We start from the raw sequence: 20,853 nt of genomic DNA, 5'->3' as shown, positions 1-20,853 counted from the left end.
AAGGAGCCCTAGAGTGATGGGTAAGTAAAGCGTTTACAACATACTTGTCCTAGTAAAAGACTTAGGATGCTGATGACTCACTGCAACCCACTCTTACTTCCATTACTGGTTTAGCATGATTGAAGCTGCCAAGGCTCCAGACAGAAACTGCAAGTATAACATCAGAGCAAAATGGAAGACAGTAGGAAGTGTATGTAACTATTTTAAATGTATCATAATTGAGACTTTCTCTGTAGTGCTGCTGTTGTTCCTTATTGTATGTAACAGAGATCAAATAATAGTAACTTTGATTAGACTGTTAAGATTTCAGTTAGACTAACAATAAACTCCTTGCTTTGCACAGAAGGTGTGTTTTTTTTTTGTTTCACATAAACTGCGAAGACTGCCGTGCTAAACTCTTACAACAAATGGATAGAGACAACCTTGATTTAGATGCAACAGCTGCTAGGAACTGTAACAGTACCTCACATGCTTTCAAAACCAGGATTAGTCGATTTCCTGTTTTCTCTCTACCTTATTAACAATTCTAGGTGTCTTAAGTACATTAAACAAATAAGAACTGTAGGAGTTTTCACCACACCTCCCCCACCACTAAATGCTTAATTAGTGTGTACAAAGCTCTCTGCTATTAATTTTCTTGGAGCACTGGTCTCTTTGGCATGCATTTGCCTTGAAGCTGAGCCATAAGCTAAACCAGTTTCATTCTAGCTAAGCATCTCATACTGAACCAAGTATTTGTGAGGTCAAAAAACTCAATGCCTCAATCCCAACAGAAAGCAGTGAAATAAAAAACATTTTGTTACACACAAGGGAAACATTCAAGTGTCAGATAGCTGTCAGCTACCATGAATATATACTATGACTAAGCTAGGCAATATTCTTACATTAATACCATTACAGAGATGTTCCAAGAAACACTGGCCATACCTAGCAATCATTTAAGAAATCTGAAATTGGACACAAAAGTATTTCTTATTTTTAGCTTTGTTTATACACATTTTGCTACTGTTATTCTGAACCTAGTCACATCTTGCAGAAGTGCAGTGAAACAGATTTATGAGAACAATGCAAAATATAACTCAGTTCTGCTCATTGGGTACCCACTGTAGGGATAAACTGAAGCCATCTGTTTGTTACTATCCCTGCCATTGTGAGACCACATACATACTTTATTGTTTCCTATGTACAAAAGCAAAACATTATCAGACACACTGCAGCAATAGTTTCTGCCCAGGAGAAGATCAGGCAAGCAGGCACAGAAATTCTATGTTAAAACAGGGTATGTTTGAAATCAGCAGTGGAACAACATGAGCACAGTTGTGTAGTCTATGCCCTACCTGGCATATGCAAAGAAAAGGCCCCTCATTTTTCATCTATGTCTTAATCTTCACAAGTATAATTACAGCATTCCTCAGTAATGGTAAATACAAATTATACTCTGCTCTGCAAGACAAAGATAAGCTGTTTCTTATGTTTCAACAAAAATGAATGTCTGATTGGAATAAAAAGATATTTATCCCAGCTTAAATATTAGCATTATATAACCACATTTAAAATAGCTGCACAGAAACAGAATGTTCTTCAGCTCAGCATCCTAACAATTATCTTATAAAAGTGCAATGAAGACAAATAATGATTTTTCCCTTTGTTACGGTATTCTTTCAGGGCTATAGAAGATCAGCCATAAATCATTTATACTCTTTTGTTTTCCTTATGGCGTATCATACAGAAAATTACTTAAATGACACCTGTCTGATATAATTTTCCATTATATACAACCAATAGCTTGAAGAAGTCTTCACTGTGATTTGAAAGTGTGTCTTAAAGACAAAGAGTAGATGTCTATCTATTTACTAGCTTCATTACTTGAATAGTTCACCTCAGATTTTCTTGGTTAATTACTACTATACTGCTGTATAAAAATGATAAAGAAAACAAATATCCAGAGTGCTTGAAATCACTGTGTTATAAATCAGAAGCCTTTTCTACCCAGGACAGAGCAGCCTGTTGATCAATAGTTTTCTGGAAACAGCAAGAATTCACTACTGCAGACTGAACTAGCAAGCGAGAAACTTCTGAATTTGAAACTCGGGAGTGTCGAGCTCCCTTCCAGAGTTATTTATATGGAGATTTGCCACAGTTTACAGTTTATAAACTAAATCCCAAGAAGTCCTATCTAATCCTCTTTTTTTTTTTTTTTTTTTTTTCCCCTCCCATAGCTAGCAAAACAAGATTCAGTCATGGTAATGTGGTTACAGTCTATTTGTATATATTGTTTATCACAACAAATAGCATCTACAACAATGCACAGCACAAGAAAAATACGTTTTGCACTGGTCTTATATGTTTATTCTTCCTGAGACAGGAAGTCACTTACTCTGCCTTGCAGAACATTTAATCCTTTCTACCATTCAGATCCAGCAGGATTTAAGGCCGTACATTCTCGTGGGGCAGGACCTGAGAGCATTTCAAGAAAAACCTTATCTTAACCAGCTTTAAAGCCCCAGCAGGGCTCCAATTCTGAAATGATTCTATCTGTTATTTTTAGAACTGATAATTATATATTTTTACATACTCGTTTCTAAAGACCAGCAAAGAAAACTGACAAGGGTATGAAACAGTCTATTAAAAACTAGGAGAGGGATATGTTTGCTTCCTCTTATTTTCTATTAGTAACAGTGTAGGATTGTTTGGCACAGAGACATATTCATGTTCACCAGTTCAAACTGTCAGAGCTAGACATACCTCATCTGGCTTTGGGAGAATTATTCCATCTTTCTCTACATGTTAAATGTGCAAGCTTTTTAAGAGTTAGACACACTGGCAAGTGAAATGGTCCTTTAAAAAAACCCCACCACCCAATTAAAAGAAATAAATCCCAATCTATCCCTGGGTTTGCTGTATTTGATATGAACCACCTACTGTGCACCTCCTGTTTCAAACCTTTGGTACAGGCCTTAGTTAATTCTCTCCGTTGTGTGTAGCTTTAGAAAACAGTCTATTTGATTTTAGTACTTAGTTTTGTACTCAGTTTTCTAAACCATAGCACTGGGTACGTTTAATTTCTCTTTATTTTCAGGCGTCTAGTAGGCACAGTCTGTCACGCAAGGAGAGGAAAAGGAAGACAGTCAAATTCGTTTTAGCTCCCTTGTTGAACTGAACAAAAGAAAAGAAGAACTAAGCTAAAATATGGAAAAAAAAAATCAAAGTAAAAACTCTGGTGCAATCTCAGTGAATCAGCAGGTGTTTAATTGCTTAAAAAGAATTAGAAGGTGACAGACAACAGGTTTACACTAGACTTTCCCAGCATGGCAGAGAGTTTTGAAGAACACCTTGATCAGATTTCTTGTACCAGGAAGGCCAGCATTTTAAAAGCGAGAGTGTTGAAGTCTGAGCAAATGCAACAGGAATAAACAATCTCTGCTCTTTCAAATTGTAGTCTGTTTAGCAGACTCATGCTGTTGCATCTCCATTCCATTGAGATTATCACATCACAGCCTGACTAGCCAGAGGTGTCGACCTTGAGCCGCATTTGCTGCTGGGGAGGCAGCTGCAAGATGGGAGTGTGAGGAATGAGGGCAGGAGAAGAGATCTGTCTGCCCCCATGCAACAGGCTTGTGATTTGATGTTCATCTTAGAAAAAACATACTGTGCTTGCACTAATCTATAAAAGGTTAGAAACAGAAATCTAGGAATGACACATTTCCAGCCATTCATTTGCTAAACAGTTCTCATGGAAGGGACTTCAGTGCACACTTCACGTTAGAGCACTTAAATTCCTTCAGATTTTGAAGAAAATCTGCTTCTTTTGACAAATATATGGCTGAGAAGACTTTTCATTCCACCTTCCTTCTTTATTTGCTTATCACATTAAAATTATTTTTATATAGAAAGCCCAAAACAAAGCATAAAAGATATTTACATAATACTTTACATAACAAGCTCCTTTTGAGAAATACGAATATTAAAATTTCAAAAGTACAGTCACAGCAAGTGGTAGGCAAGCAAGGAAGATAAATCAAATCCTATTTCTTGCCATGCTGTGAAAAGACGTCTGGCTTTTAATCATCATGATATGCCATATGTAAATTCCATCAAAGAAGAAGTTTGGTAAATGTTATATTTCATAACCACAGGGAAGGAAGCTATTTATAAACATCAATTAAATGATATAATATAGTCTAAAGCCATTAATAATAAAACTATTAATCTGGGTAGGCATTACTCTCATACGGAGTATTTTCTGAAATGTATTTTTTCAAATGCATACTTAAGTAAGCAAATACTACGTTTTTTTCTACTCAAGGTCATTCTAACCTGTCTAATAGTTTCTGTGATATAAGTCAAGAGTTCTAGAAGAAATTAATGCACAAAGTACTCATAAATCTAGAATCACTTTCTCAAAAAGTAGAGAATGTTTCAATCAGCACCTATGTTTTTTATGTGGTCAGAAATCTCTGGGGAATAGTAGTGAGGGCTAACAGCATGAGAAATTGATTTACAAGCCTCCAATGGAGGAAAGAACCAATCACAATAATACTACTATTATAATAGAACTGTACATTGCCCACATTAAGAGAAATCAAATTCATTTGAAAACATTAAAGATCATTATGCTATAGCATGCAAAGCTTTGGCATAAACTAGTTTATCTATCCAGTCTAAAATGACTATGGCAAGGCAAGACTAGATCTTTAAGCCCTAAATACAGGACTAAAACTTAAAAATACCCTTCTTTCACAGAAAGGAAGCTAAATTCAACAGGATTTAAGTTGAAATTCTCCAGCAAAGCATGGGGGATGGCTAATGACAGATAGGAGACACCTTCTTGTAGTAAGGGAACTGACAGACTACACACAGGATGCCCCAGGGAACACATGAGGATACAATACTTTTCTATGTAATGAAGGCACAAAGGAATTTCTTTCTTTTCAATAAACATCAGGCTCTAGAAACAAAATTTCTAAAAGCCAGCAGCAAAGCATACCCTTAAAAAAACAAAACCAAACCCCAAGCCCTTAAACTTTCAAGATATTCTGTACTTCATTTACATTTTGCTTCTATCTATTAAAAAATCAAATCTAGTTCACAGTCTCACTCAAAAAATTACAAAATCCTGTGTTTGTTGTCTGTGCCATGGGAACAAACATTTTCAGCTACAGATTTAAAACCAAATGTTTTATTCTAATTAATTTTGTGAAGGAAGAAAAAGTAATCTTCATATTTTCAGCACACTCAGCAATGTCTGAGGGCATAAACTGAGACCTGTTGTATCTACTTTGTGATTAGGATAAATTTTATGCTTCACCTCTTTGTAATGTTTGTTGTTTTGATATAACTGATGTGTAGATTGAATGGCAGGTGACATTTCACAAGATTTAAATAAGGTGAGAAATTAATCAAATTAATATATTCCTTTTTGAAAGTATAATGAGTCATTAGCATATAAAATGCAAGAGTCTGTAAATACAAAATGAACTTCAAATAACAGAGGACATCTCATGAACTGCATTTCCCACATTTTAAAATATGTGCGTGTATGCGTATATACCCCATACAGAGACAGCTTTTAAATCCCTGAAACACTGGCTAATTTATACAGCAGTTTGGATTGAGGAAGCGATACTACTTACCCCCTCTATGGATCACAGCATGTAAGATACCACACTGCAACATTCTGTAGGGGACCTACAGAACTACTTATGTATCAGCTGCAAAGGCAGCCTCTGATCTGCCCTTCTAGAAGAGGCAAATGCACTTACAATGCCCAAATTGTATTCTAAGGGTAATCTCCAGGTCTGATCCTTTACAAAGAGTTAGGCAGGTCCTTATTCACACATGGGATGCCATTGAGGTCAATGAAAACCTGGTCAGGGAAACAGGATCCCTATACCTTGGCACCTCTGCATAACTATAGCCTCACTGAAACGTAAGGCAACTGTGACATGGAGATCCCTATAGAAAAGAAAGAGACAGCAAATCAATAGGTATACCAGGACAGGTGAGAATAAAACACTGCCCAAGCTGCATGAAAAAATACCACAGGAAAGTAGCCCTTACAAACTGAACAGCAGGGTTTCAAGGCTGCAGGCTAATTCCTATTTAACGATGTTGCCAGTGTATGCAACAACACAGAGAAACGAATAAGCTGATTTGGTTAGTCAATAATTGAAAATCTATTTGCCTACAATTGATTTACAGTGTAACATGAGTCAGCTATTTCAATTTGCAACTGGTGCGCCTGTCTACATACTAAAGGACAGTCCTTTATTTATGAACTGAAGAGAGGTAGAACTTACTAAAGATACAACATAAAACTAAACCCAGGAATTCTAACATATGGTATGAATTCACATAAATACAGTAATTTTGGCCAGCTGGAGCTCAGCTATAGTGCTAACTGCACAGATTTAGCTTTGTACAGGAGATTCAAGAATTATTGGTATTTTAGTTCATACAGGTGCGTAACTTACAAAATTCAACATTCTATCCTTGGGAAGTAAAGCTGAGCTAAGAGCTATCAAATACTACAGAAAGGTGTAAAAGTAAATAAAAGAAAGGTAAACTTTAGGCAGACAAATAGCAGGTAATGCCTAAACTTGCAGGATAGCTGCAAAAAAACATCACTTTCTACACCACTTGTAGATCTGGAAAAAAAAAGTCCGTATTTTCTTCACTTCCCCTGGTAGCAACTGCATGTACCACTCCTAGTGCATACAGGCTATGCTAACAGGCTGCTTAAAAGGAAGACCTGAGTCTATATTACAATTCACCCCACTAATCCTCTGCTTAAAAAAGGAGCACCTGACTTTCCTCCTGGTGGCAGAAGTGGACTTTAGCATGTAGCTCCTATTTCTCAGTGCCAGGGACACCACTGGTTTAGTAATATGAAGACTCACCAAACTTACAGCAATAACATGTTGTCCTTAAAGATATATATTTGACAGCCTGTGTCAAACAAGGCAGAGGACTGGCAAACATTGAGTAACCCCTTACTCCACTGTGTAATCTACCTGATCATACTGCACCATTATGACATAGACATATAGGCCAGTACAGGAGCAAATGACTTTCAATCCCCTATGCCAGCCTGCTTTAAATAATTGTTCAGAATTTGGCTAGATACACTAGGGAAGGCAAGGTTCCATCCTTGCTTCTCAATATAACCATTAGTGCAAAGAGTAACAGATGCTCTCTCAAGAATAGTTACAGGAATGGGACCAAAATCAGTTTCCCACATTGACCTGCTTTTCAAGGGTACTATATGGGTGTATGCATAAGCATAAACACATGTATGTACACATACATGTGTGTGAGATTATTCAACAGTTAAAATACACTTTGAAGACAGTACTAGGTATACTACTGTTGAGGAGTTTGCTTATCCGTTTGAGCCAGACTGAGGTTTTACAGATGGTTTCTGCTATGGGGGGGGGGATTGGGGGGGGAGGAGTTGGGGGTTGGGGCACAGCTAAGGATAGAATTGGTATTTCTTTGATACAGAAATCATTGCTGTTTACAGGAAGCTTATAAAAAACTCTTCGGAACACAACAGGAATCTCAGATTTTGTCCTGAGAAAGCATGAAGCTATCAGGAATTCTTTTAATTCCCTTACAGTAATGTTACAAGTGTTTCTGGAACTCTTTGCAAGGCTTATTTCCTAGATCTCTTCTACTTCTTCTGTAGAATTTATATACTTCTGTCAACATCTGCCTCTACATTTTCATTCTCACAACCACTCCCAAGCTGCATTTTCTGCCATGCCTATTATTTCAGCCGTCTCTTCTCCAGTGAAGCTCAACTTCAACTCAGGTTTCTTTTCAGTGAGGGGCAACTGGACTCTTCAAGGAGGTATGAGGAATCACAGAATCATAGAACCGTTTAGGTTGGAAATGACCTTAAGATCATCCAGTTCCAACTGCCCTACCATGGGCAGGGACACCTCACACTAGACCACTCAAGGGTCTGTCCAACCTGGCCTTGAACACTGCCAGGGATGAAGCATTTACCACTTCTTTGGGCATCCTGTGGCAGTGCCTCACCACCCTCACAGTAAAGAACTTCCTGATGTCTAACCTAAACTTCCCCTCTTTAAGTCACAACCTATCCCCCCTTGTCCTGTTGCTACAGTCCCTGATGAAGAGTCCTTCTCCAGCATCCTTGTAGCCCCCTTCAGACATTGGAAGCTGCTATGAGGTCTCCATGCAGCTTCTCTTCTCCAGGCTGGACAGCCCCAACCTTCTCAGCCTATCTTCATATGGGAGGTGCTCCAGTCCCCTGATCATCCTCGTGGCCTCCTCTGGACTTGCTCCAGCAGTTCCATATCCTTCTTATGTTGAGGACACCAGAACTGCACACGATACCCTAAGTGAGGTCTCACAAGAGCAGAGTAGAGGGGCAGGATCACCTCCTTTGGTCATGCTCATTTTGATGTAGCTCAGTTTATTCTCTGCCTGTCTTTAGTAATTCCATTCTTTTCCTACACGTACTAACAACTTTGCATACTGCTTAGTCTCATGGAGTTTTCCTTGAAGACTTCAAATTCGTCTTTCATTTTTAAGCATCACTAATCCACACATTTGCTTCTGAAAGCAAAAATATTTCCTATTATGATTTTAATTCGTACAAGAGATATGCAGCAACTCAAGTGCATCTCTATTAATCCTAAGGAGAAACACATTACGTTCAAAGAAGTGAGAGTAAACAATAAGAATAGGGGGAGAAAAATAGTTACATGTCAGCACAGTGGGGACAGAAGCTACAACTCAATTAAACTCTTAATAGAGGTATTTAAATTAAAATACCCCTTTGAGTGAAATTCTGCACTAATGTATGTTATCTTAGACTTCCCCTGCCTCTTTTCTCTCATCCCACCAGTGAACCCTGGGAAACATTTTAATTTCCTGCAGAGTAGTCAGCAATCTATCCCATGACTGATTGACCCATATCAGGACTCAAGCAGACCCGGAGGGTCGGTAGCATGCAGCAAGGGGAACGCTGAGGCACTGAATCTGCACTTGATAGGCAGATGAGATAAAAGATTACACACGGGGTAAGGTGGATAATAAGCTCAGCTTCTGTCACCCTTCTTGTGAAGATTCTCAAACCAAAATAATGTTAAGAGTTCTTTTCCATTCATTAAATGGGAGCTGAGGGGATATATAACCTGTCAAGGTCTGAGCAGCTCAACCTCGTACAATTTCTTTAACAGAAAAGCCTCACTGAGAAAATGAAGTAAACATCCTTACTAAGCAAACTCATGTTTGCATCTTCCTATTCTTCCCCACAGTAACAGGCAGGCACACAGAGGGTGGTCATATGTTTCACCTATCACAGACATTTCAAGAAGTTGGTTAGACCAACAATAAAAAACAAAGAGCCCTCCAGACTCAACAACATCTGTTTCCATTAGAGGACTTTCGCTACAGGAGTCCCTGTGTTTTACTGAACAGTCATGCTGAATCTACTATTACAAAGTCACATCATTTTTCCAGAGAACAAAGTTGCTGTTTAAGCTACATATTGTTTCTTTGACTGCTCACTTGCTTTTAGCATTAACACCTGGTGCCAGCTTTAACATCGAAATAAATGACTCAATGGACAGTAGCAGAATTTTATGGAAAACCAAAGAATTCAGTTGTGTGAAAAGGGAGTTCTTGAATTTACATGCGCACTTCAGAGCAGGACAGAGTATCCGTATTCTTATACAGTGCCAATTTTTCAGTGTTTGTCAAAGGAGCAGGCACCAACCAATAAAACATGGATAAGCCAATGCCTGTGCAATTCTGTATGTGTACATGGGCACTTCATACTCAAAGAAAGAAACTGGCAGTAAAAGCAGTGAAGTATAAAACTTCTTTTGTTTGTAAACCGCAAAAGTTCTACTGCCAAAACTAGGACTAAGTGCTGTGCATGTAATTGATTTCTTCAGTATTTCCAGAAAGGGAACAGTGTTTCTGAGGTCACAGAAGGAAAGCAACATCAAGTAAGTCAGGAAACCAGAATGACAAAACATCTGACCCCTGTTAAAGCCAAACACAGGTATTTACAAAAAAACCCCACAGTATCAGCCAACTCTTGAAATCTTCACTAGTTTGAATAATGACAGAAATCAGCCCAGTGAAATCTCTGATCGAAGCAAAGCTTGTTTCTATAAATAGATGCTTCTATAATTGTATTTGGGATACATCATATTTACTATTATTTTCAAGAGAAACTGAATTTCATTCCGTTTTTACTCAGGCTTTATCTCTGGACACTTGCCCACCTGGTACTCAATGGCAAGCCCCAGTAGGTTAGCCTCTTTAAGTTCATTTCTTCAGAATCACGTATCTGCAAACAAAAATAACCTAGAACCTTTACAGTTTCTCAGAATTTTTTCATTTCAATATATGCTTATCTTGTAGTTGTCCACTATTTTCATAAATCACAAATGATATTTTCAACTGAGAAACACTACAAGATGCAGACAGCTTTCCAGTGCACACTGCAGTTTTATAGAGTCATGGCATGTAACCATCTCTCTCACTGTTTATTGAATAAAACACAATCAAGGAGCATCAGAAGAATCCTGTGTGCACTTCTTTTTCAGGGCAATAAATTAAGGAGCTGTATATTTGTTCACTGAAGTTCCTAATACCCAACTAAGCTTTAAGTTTAAAACAACAGCAATACTGAGTGTGTAACAAGACAAGCGATGCATCCGTTCTTTATGCAGAACACGGGAAAACAAGTTGCTTCATTAGGATGGTCTGGCCATACCTGATGCTGCCACTCATTCTCTAGCTTCACTTAAGCTGTGCCAATTAACACTAACTGGAATTTAGGCCTCCTGAGCTGCTTACGATACACACTTCAGGCAGAAGCAACAGCATTCAAAACATCTACCAAGATATTTTCCAGATTCCAGTGTATAAATCGGACAACATCAGTTGTCCAATTTAGTGTCCAAATAGTGTTTACAATTTTATTTTGAATTAAAAGGCCTTGCAAACGTAAAAAAAAAAAAAAAAAAAAAAAAAAAAGCCATTTAATTAAATCTATTACTTAAGCTATGATTTTTTCCTCTCAAAAGCTTTTAAATGAAAAGGGTTATTAACATTTTAAGCAGCACCCTAAGGGACAAAAGCAAGTTGTGTAACTTAAGTATGTATGACACACGCAACACATACAAAAAGGTGCTAAGAGTGAAGAAAAGAGAAGAAATGGGAATTTTGGGGTCTCTGAGGGAAAGCAGGGAGTAGTATACGCAATGGAGAACTGAACACTCTTGAGACACTGAGGTCTTAGAGACACTAGTTTATACATCAGGAGAGCAGTTCTGCAGCAGCACTTGCCCCTGTGCCTAAGGTGATTGTGGATCTGGCATCATCTTTATTTTCAAGTGGGAAACTATGTAACTGTTGAGAACAGAAGGGCACAGAACGGGTAATGAGAGACCAGTAGGCTGGGGGGAAAGTTCCCAAGTAGACTTCCCTGCATCTTTATGTATAAACAGACCACCACTGAAGCAAATACAGAGGACAGATGATGCCACATAAAGAGTCTGTATTAGCAATGCTAATGGTTAACAGAACATGCTGTTTTGCAGCACTCTGCATTTCAAATAAAATCACATATTACAGTGAAATGTCCTTGTAAATTCAGCATGCACAAAAACACAATCTGTATTTCTTTGCCTTCTCCAACTTTGGTTACTTTTCATTGCTGATTCTTCCTACAGTTAAGTATGAAAGTCATGGCACTTTGCCAAAGCTCCTATTACATATAAATCCATTTAGATGCATATTCTATCTAAATAAAGCACCTGAGGTATTTTGTTGTACTTTCTTTACACAGATTACTGCTATTTGGATTCTGTATGTGACTGTGCAAACATGCTTGGAAGTAAGAGAATGAAAAGATGTGGGGCAAAACAAAGACATTATACATGGGGAAAAATGTGGGTCTAATGTCACACAGGAGAAAACAAATAAGTTGGTTCCTGGCACAGACTTTTTTATTCCTCTACAAGACCAATTTTCAAAAAAAAAAAAAAAAAAAAAGGGTTAAAAATAACTAAATATCCGGTTAAGGACAGATAATAATAAAGAGAAGGATTTCTGATTACAGGGTTATCTACTAACCCTCTTCCAATTTCTTATGAATGTGCAACTGTTTTTTACTATGAACAGCTTTCAGCCCCTGACAGTTTACATCACTATCAAAACCTTTACTTCCCTTCTACCTGTTATTACTAAATTGAATCACAGTGAAATTAAAATGACAGAAGAAGATGGATTTAAGGATGCAATAGGCAAACATCCGCCTGACTCATGCAAGAACAGTGAGGACCACGGAAGTAAAAAGGAAGAAATAAAATTTTATGAGCTGCCTCTAAAACGGGAGATATTAATTAAGGTTGTAGAGTTATATAAAAGGATAAATCATAGATAATATATCTACAGACATATTAGCCATGACTGTTATGTGGGGTTTTACTATGTGGTCATAAAAACTAAATGTGGACAAGCCTGGAAGAGATAGTACAGCCTCTCTGAAAATCCTACTACTGCTGCATTAGAGCCCATGTGAAGAATGCAAATTACAATAGGAGAAACGAGGATATTTTTTGGAGAGTTTTCCTTCACAGTCTTGATGTTGCCACTGTGATGGAGTGAAAGGTAATTCGACTGATTAACTGAAAATCATTGAGGAACTTTAATTCACTACTTTGTCAGTGCTGCCTGCTGCGCAATGCCAGGACTATCCTGCTTTGCAAATTCCGACAAAGAATACTTAATAAACACAGGTTAACAGAGGCTTGAATTATTTTGCCTTTTTTGTACCATTATGTTGTGAATATTATTCACAATGCATGCTTTTCCTTTTAAGGAATAGTTGTCACTTTCCAACTCCCTGGTACTTCATGTTACACCGGGACTGGAGTCTTCTTAGAATAATTCTTTCCAAAGAGAAATTAACAGCATATTGTAGAAGAGTTTTCAGCAGTGAGTAACCTGGCACTTTTAGAACATGACATATGAGAAGGGAAAAAGAAAGCTGGGGGAGGGGATCCCTTTTCCTACTACAAGTGGTAATACGGCAATCAACTCATTGGATTTTCTTCTCACAGTACAAAGATTACTGGTAGGTTTCCATGGAGCTTGATGTATTTCTAGTCAATAACTGAAACATTTGGCCACTTATTCAAGAAAATAGGAAAAATACTCTGGAATAAAAATTCTGGGTATGCAGACTTACAGACTGAAACAGAAATTTAAAAATGTATGGGTTAGGTCTCTTACAGCATTCAACTCTGTTACTTGTTTGCAAGGGTCTCTTAAGAGAGTTTTATTCACTTATTTCAGAAGTAGTGGCCTCTACTGTGGGCAGATGCTCCATATCCTTCATTAGTTTCTGGGTCAACATCTCCAGCTCTTCCCCCTCCTTCACAGTCAACTAATCTTCCACACGAACACCAATAATTGTCAAGAAAAACGTCCTTAGACAATATTACTATAATATTTTCTATATTCATCCACAAATTATTTTTATTGATCTAGAACAAAAAATCCCAGATAATGATGGGAACTTCACTGAACCTGCCATTATCTAAATGACTGTATCTACACTTACTGCTACCAAGAGCAAGCTACTAAGGAGTTAAAAAACAAAACAAAACAAAACAAACAAATTCATTTGAGGGAGCTGTTCTTAATGGTGTACTTATACTCAGGTGTGAATTTAAGCCTTGTTCATTATAAAGAGACATAAAGTCATTGTTAAAAATCATATTTATTCATTAAGTCCTCCTGCACTGCAAGTATCATAAGAAGGCAGGCAAAACATTTCCTGGCAAGAAGAAGAAGTCTAAGACAATCATGGGTTAGCAATAATTCAATACTGAACAACTACAAAACCAAAATCAACAACATGTTTGTTTAATTAGTCTTATTTTAACCTTCAGACTCAGTGACTTACATGGAAGGAGTCAACACGACTGACGTAAGGGAACACACAAATAGTTAAATGAATGTGTGGTGTTAATGTGATTATGCCTTCTCAAATGATCTCTAACTAGCAACAAAATGTGCAGGTACAGACTTTAACATGGGCTAGCAACCACCATCACATGTACCCACATTGCATGTTTGGCTTCAATAGCTCCATCTGAGATCTGAGCCTTCATTACCACTGTCACCTATGAAGGACCGCATTAGAAACGACTTGCTGTTCAAAGCAGCAAGAGTGCTAGCACACAGTATAGTACTGCTCTTTTCTACACTGAACTCTGTCAAATCAAGTATGAAAAAAAATAGAAAAAAAAAAGAGAAATGTATCCTTCACGACTGGGTGACAGCAATAGAATTTTTGAATAGTCAAATCAAGGGGAACAAAAAGAGCACTGATGAAAAGTTGAATGACTCAGATGAGGAAAAGTTAGTTGACTGTTCCACCAGAACTTGCTTTTTGGTTTGAAACCCCATGATCTAGAAAGCAACATATTTGCATTTACTTTCTAATGCATTAATAGCAGCTTAATTTTGACGGTTTCTTGTTAAATAATCTAGTTAAAAATTAATTGGAGTTTGATTAATATGAAAACAGTTTTGATTTGGCTTTCTAATTTTACTTCTACTAAATCTGTATAATTTGCAAAGTAATATTTTTCTTTAATTATTATCAAAACAGTAGAGTAATTTTGCTGGATTTTCTACTGAATAATTTTATTACTAAAGAAATGAGCTTTGCTTCAGCTTGCTATTGATTTGTGTGTACGTGCATTAAGATTTTATGGTCTGTCATTATAAGCTAAAATATGAGATGCTAATGCATGCTCTGTCAAGGCCAATGCAACATGGCATTGCCTTTAGAGGAATTCTGAAGGAGGATTTTGAGTTACTTTGCCGGCAATCTGAGGAGCAGGTAAATGATTTCATATTGCTGCATACAAACATATAAAGCTACAGCATAAGTAACTCTACAATATAAGAATTCTATGGAAAATGCCTTTTGACTTTCACATCCTAGTAATATTATTTACATCCGAACTGCAGAAGACCCTATATTGCTTAAGGGAAGAAGTAATCATTAAAGCCACAGAATAATTATTAAATATACTTTTAAAGGATGTAATTGTTGTATTCTTATTGTATGTGATATCACTAGCAATTTAGAACTTTGTTCTTCCCTTTCTAACTGTTCATCTATTGTATGAAAGTTTTGATTTTAGAGATACATTTAAGAAATATGCAAATTATTCACATAAGAATGTTATTTTTTGAAAAATAAATTTGAAAAAGAAAGTTTACAAAAAATACATTTTCACATTTTTTTTATTTGATTCCACACGCATATTTAATACAACTGCATGCTTTAACAACTTCATTTTATATCAGCATTTCTGCACAACTCCTTCCTCATTCACAGCATTAAGCAGTTTATAGGAGGAAGAAAAATCAGTATGCTTTTAACCTGATAAATCTACTTATAGTCCTAAATTTCATTTAATCCCTGCACTGGCAAGAAAGCTCACAGACTAAAGGCATTTTATTTTACTGGTGAAGTCAAGTCTTCTGTTCAATTACTTTTTCCTAGACCAGGGATGCAGAGGTAAAAGGAGGGATTATCCATTACCCCTACCCATTTTTATCACAAAGAGACCATACCTCCTTCCACAATAGGTACAGAGACAAAAATCCAATTTGCCCTAATGTAACCTCATGTATAAATAGGCTGCTTAGAACATTGTAGCTGTATGTGAAAATGATATGAAAAACAAGAATCTCTGCAGTTTACGTAATAATTTACAGCACACACTGTTGTCACAACTTAAACTGACTGAAAATTGCCTTGAAAATTATGTCTAATGGATTGTAACAGCCCTTGTCACAAATTATCCAGAGTGGGTTTGGTTAAGCATTATGTAGCTTTATGTAACACTATGCTACATTAATACATTTACGATTAGCTACTTCATCAAACTGCTCAGAAACCTCTATTGATCTTAATGGACCCCAAGATATACATCTCTCAAGAACTTTGATAACATCTCTTTCAATATACCTGTTCTGGTTTTGGCTAGGATAGAGTTATTTTCTTCACAATAGCTGGTAACGGGCTGTGTTCTGGAAACAGTGTTGATAATGCAGAGCTCTGTTTCATTACTGCTGAGCACACAATACCAAGGCCTTTTCTGCTTCTCACGCCACCCTACCAGACAGTGACTGGGGTGCACAAGAGGTTGGGAGAGGACACAGCTGGGATGGCTGACCCCAGCTGACCCAAGGGATATTCCAGACCATATGGCATCATACTCAGCATGGAAAGCTCTGGGGGGGAGGGGGGAGAGAGCTGCTGATCAGTGACTGGCTAGGCATGGGGCTGTTTGTGGTGAGCAATTGTTTTTATTTGCATCATTTGTCTTCAGTTTTATCTCTCGTAATTTTCCTTCTTTTCATTACAATTTATTATTACTTTTATTATATTCCATTTATCAAACTGTTTTTTATCTCAACAGAGGAGTTTTTTCACTTTTACCCTTCTGATTCTTTCCCCCCATCCCACTATAGGAGGAGTGAGTGGCTGTGTGGGATTAAGCCACAACAATAGGTATGGCAGACCACTATTTAGGCAAAGAAGGTAGACCTTATTACTTAAAACACATAATGCTTAACCAATCACTTGACAGAATAGTAGAGTTAATGTGTGTCAAAGAAGTCCACACATGAAGCCTGGACTGAGCTCTCACACAATCAAAGAAATACTAGAATTTTTGATTCTCCACAGAACACTAAGATGAAATTTTCAGAACAGGTACTGCAAACATACTGACTTGGGACTTCAGAGTAAAGATAGAGACAAGAAAAGGAACTGCGACATTGCCTTATATAAATTCCTGTGGTCTCTTTGGGTGAAACATAAACATGCAGAGTTATCAATGCTAAAGATTCTTTCAGTTAGTAAAAGATTTAAACAGAAAAGTAACTTTGGCTTGCACAAGAGTTAAACAGTCAGCAATACGCAAGCAAACATCTACAGCTACCCAAGTTGTTGCAGTGTTCATATGAAGAACTGTAACAGCCTTCAGCAGATACTGTTGCTTTGTAACAAAAACATGGATTTGCATACAAGTAATAGTATATCACTCCTTGTAGGAAAGATGTGTTACTTGCTAGTGAACTTACTAATACCAGGAAATGTGGAATGCCTGCTGTGTAAACATATTTAAGAGCACTGCTCTGTATTATACAATACTCTGGTTTTAATATTCCTGCTAGAAAAGGAACATTTTCTTACCAAAATCTTTCCTTGACTACAGAAATAGTTGATGTTATCACCATTTTATTAATCTTAAATACTGTCATGCATTTATATAAAGTAGGAAACACTGACTGTCTTAAAATTATCTTTGTCTAGACCATTTGCCAGCATGCTATACGTATACAGTCAATTAAGTTACACATTTCATCCCTGGACATTTTCTCATTACACCTCTTTATGCGATGTGACAGGTAAAAAACACAGTGACAAACTCTGGGAAGTCTTCTAGTTCTGGTAATATGTATGTCCACGTAGTTTCATTAATACACCAGGAACCAAAACGAATGGCTACTGGGGACAGGGAGAAATGGAAGGGAGGAATTCTGTATGTCAATTTGTGGAATAAATCAGAAACTGTTCCAACTGTCATCCTTAGTAAAGATGTTCTGCACAATCTGCAGATACCAATTTGACCAGAGATACACAACTCATGGTTTCAGAACCTGTACTGCAACTTTACTACCATTCATCTGCTACAGGTAACATGCTCCAAGATTAAAACAAATTGCACATTACATTTAAAATAAGAGCATCTGCTGGAAGTGCATGGAAGAACAGATGTTGCCATATTAAATAACTCTCAATATTATGCTGATCTAATGGCACTGAAAAAGCATTCACACTGCAGCTGGACATAGAAAGACACACCCATCCCAATGGTATTCATGAAGGAACTCTGTGTTTTCTGCTTTAGCTCAATAATCTTGAAGCCTCTGGACATCTCACCAAACCATACCTTTAAAAAGCCATTTAGATGCATCACAGCATTCTATCTAGTAGTAAAGGATTTATGCTGTTTACTTGCCTTTGTGTAGCTTTAGGATTTTATGTATCACAGTATCCAACAGTACAGATACTGGCAACAAAAATCTCAGTTGCTGTGAAGTGAGTACAATATTATCAAGGATACACCAGTGCTCCTATTCTTTTTAAAGTTGTATTTCAAAGATATAATGTAATCAGTAACAGAAAGACTTCTATAAACGTTCTGATTCTTTTCAAGATGCTACACGCTACTCTTGATGGAATACCACCACATCAAGGACTGCAAAACTACAGATTATTTGTGAAAGAAAAAAAAAAAAAGTATCAATCTTAAATTTTCCAGGGAAATCTTAGAAAGCTATAGATGAAATACATTCTAGTACTGAATCTTGGCTGAAACTACTGCTGACTGCTTAGCCACAAGGAACCCATCGTATTTTACTTCAATAACCAGGTTGCTAAAAGAGATTGTTTTGTATTCAAAATAAGTGTTTCCTATAGGAGCCATATCCATAATTTTTTGTTAACACCAAAGATTTGTTAAAGGTGTCCGTATTTAGTATTAGTTTACCATCAAAGGAAAAAAAACAGCTAGGTGAGACCTGTTCTAGCACAGAAAGCACTAAGGAACTCAAGAAATTGTCTCAGTCTTACTTTGCAAACATCTAGACATACAAAATACATCCACTATGGTAACAATGGGTATTAAAGTTTTCACAGAAAAAAAAGTAGAATATAACTTAATGAAATTGTAGCTCAGAACACAACTCTATTAGATTTTCAAGGTTTGGTAAAGATTTGCTAAAGATGGCTACTTTTCCTTTGGAAATCAAAACTATTATTGTTTCAGACGTTTTTCATATGAAAGAGAATCTGATGTTCACACACATACACACGCACACAATTACAGTCCCATCACAGGCTTCAGATATCGGAAATCTGTTACCTTGATGTAGTCTGATTATCATGAGAAACCGATATTCTCTTACCTAGAACACAAAAAAAAGAAATTGTATGAAATTAATTCATAGCATTGTTCAAATCATACATTTTGCAAATTCAAGAAGAACTACATACGACCAACAAGTTAGGTAGACTATTGAGTTATAAAATGGTATTTAGTTTTAATACTGTCCAAGAGATTTGACAGCTTCTTCTACCACAACCCTGTTATTCACTCTCCTTGGATGACTATAAACTGAATCTTTTCAAAAGCCAAATCTTGCAACAAAAATCCAAGATCCATGTTTTTATCTATCTTGGCATGATTCAAGTTCTGTTCTTTCAAACTTTGTCCAGTGTGCATGTATCACCACTTGTACAAAGGGACATGCTTATAAATTTTTTCTTGGAAAGTAGAAACTCAAAGACAGCTTTTACACTCTTCTTTTTTTTTTTTTTTTTTTTTTTTGGTCTAATGATACTACACAAATGCTTTGGTGTCTTCTACTTTCTCTTCCAATAGCCAGCCAACAATGACATGTATCATGAGATTTTGCCAGCTTTATAAAGTGCCTTGAAGCTCAAAGAATGTCTGAAGTAGTGGCTCCTGTTTATAAACTAGGAAATATGTATGCTCGTAAGTAATCTATCCTTTAAATGGCACACACTTTCTTTTTAGCAAAATAATGATGCCATCAACAGAGCAGTTACAAGTTCTTTCAACTGCATGAACTACAGAATACATGGATTCCTGGGATGACAAAAACTTTGTTCCTATGAGCTGTTCAAAACTTGTGTGGATTACTTGGGCCTCAACCAAGACTATAAAAATATTCATTTTTCACCAGAGTTCACCTTATTAGAAAAATAAAACAAAGTATCCCTTGATTTAAGGCTGTACACACATATCACTGGGACTCAGTGTGATAGATTCTACATTTTGGGTGGAGAAGGATTGGAAAACAACAAACAATTGGAAACCAACAAATTATAAAGTACCATCGTATTTATGATTTTGCAACAACCTGCATGAAATCCTAGCAAAGCTTTGAATTTAGTTTAACTTCTCATGAGGCATGCAGCAAGAACTAGTACATAAACTGCCAGCTAGGTCTTCAGGATGTAAATGCTTACAGATAATTTGAAATCCACCACTACAACCTCTCTTCCTTCAGGTCTATTGTCTATTAGAAAAGCTACTCCAACGGTTTTCATTTACATTGTCGTTACCCTGCCATTTAAACTAACTTCACTGATGCTATTAAATCCTGTCTACCTATGATTGCATTGCTGCTGGTAACCTGCAGTCTGCCCACCTCTCTCCTTCCCCATTACGTAGCATCTCTGCCTACTTAAAGGTATGTAGTATGTTTTAACAAGCTACCATTTATCACAGGAGCTACCCAATGGTGACCAACTGATTACTTTGAAGGCTTTTAATACCTTCCTGTCCGACAACATATGACAGAAGTGTCATTAACTACTCTGCAAAATTATTACTACCTCTTATTCAAACATGCGTTGCCATGGTTTAAGACCACATTGACAGTGTGGAGACTAAATGGATTTGGATACAAACACACTTCAAACATATATATATGTTGTTTTATAAATTACATGATCTCCATGTCCCAAAGCAGAGACAGCACATTTCTGTGAGGAAAAACAAGCACCCCTCACCTCTGTGAAACACATATTTTAAGAACTGTTCGAACATATACCCTTTTAAACTTTACTTCCAACATCATCACAATCTTAATATACATCTACTAACATCTGCCTTTGACCCTGGGGCCAGAAAACAGTGATTAACAATGTGCAATGTGCACATTTGCTCAGAT

The 20,853-nt window shown here is 36.9% G+C and overlaps 1 protein-coding gene across 2 annotated transcripts in view; it reads right to left on the bottom strand.

Annotated features, from left to right (window-relative positions):
- The window catches only part of CADM2 (cell adhesion molecule 2), a 659,180-nt gene that overhangs the window by 346,986 nt on the left and 291,341 nt on the right, over positions 1-20,853 (bottom strand). The gene's annotated exons all lie outside the window — the stretch shown is intronic.

Source organism: Lathamus discolor, chromosome 4 (genome assembly GCF_037157495.1).
Source record: "Lathamus discolor isolate bLatDis1 chromosome 4, bLatDis1.hap1, whole genome shotgun sequence".
Lineage (NCBI taxonomy): Eukaryota > Metazoa > Chordata > Aves > Psittaciformes > Psittacidae > Lathamus > Lathamus discolor.
This window is presented reverse-complemented; position numbering and strand designations above follow the sequence as displayed.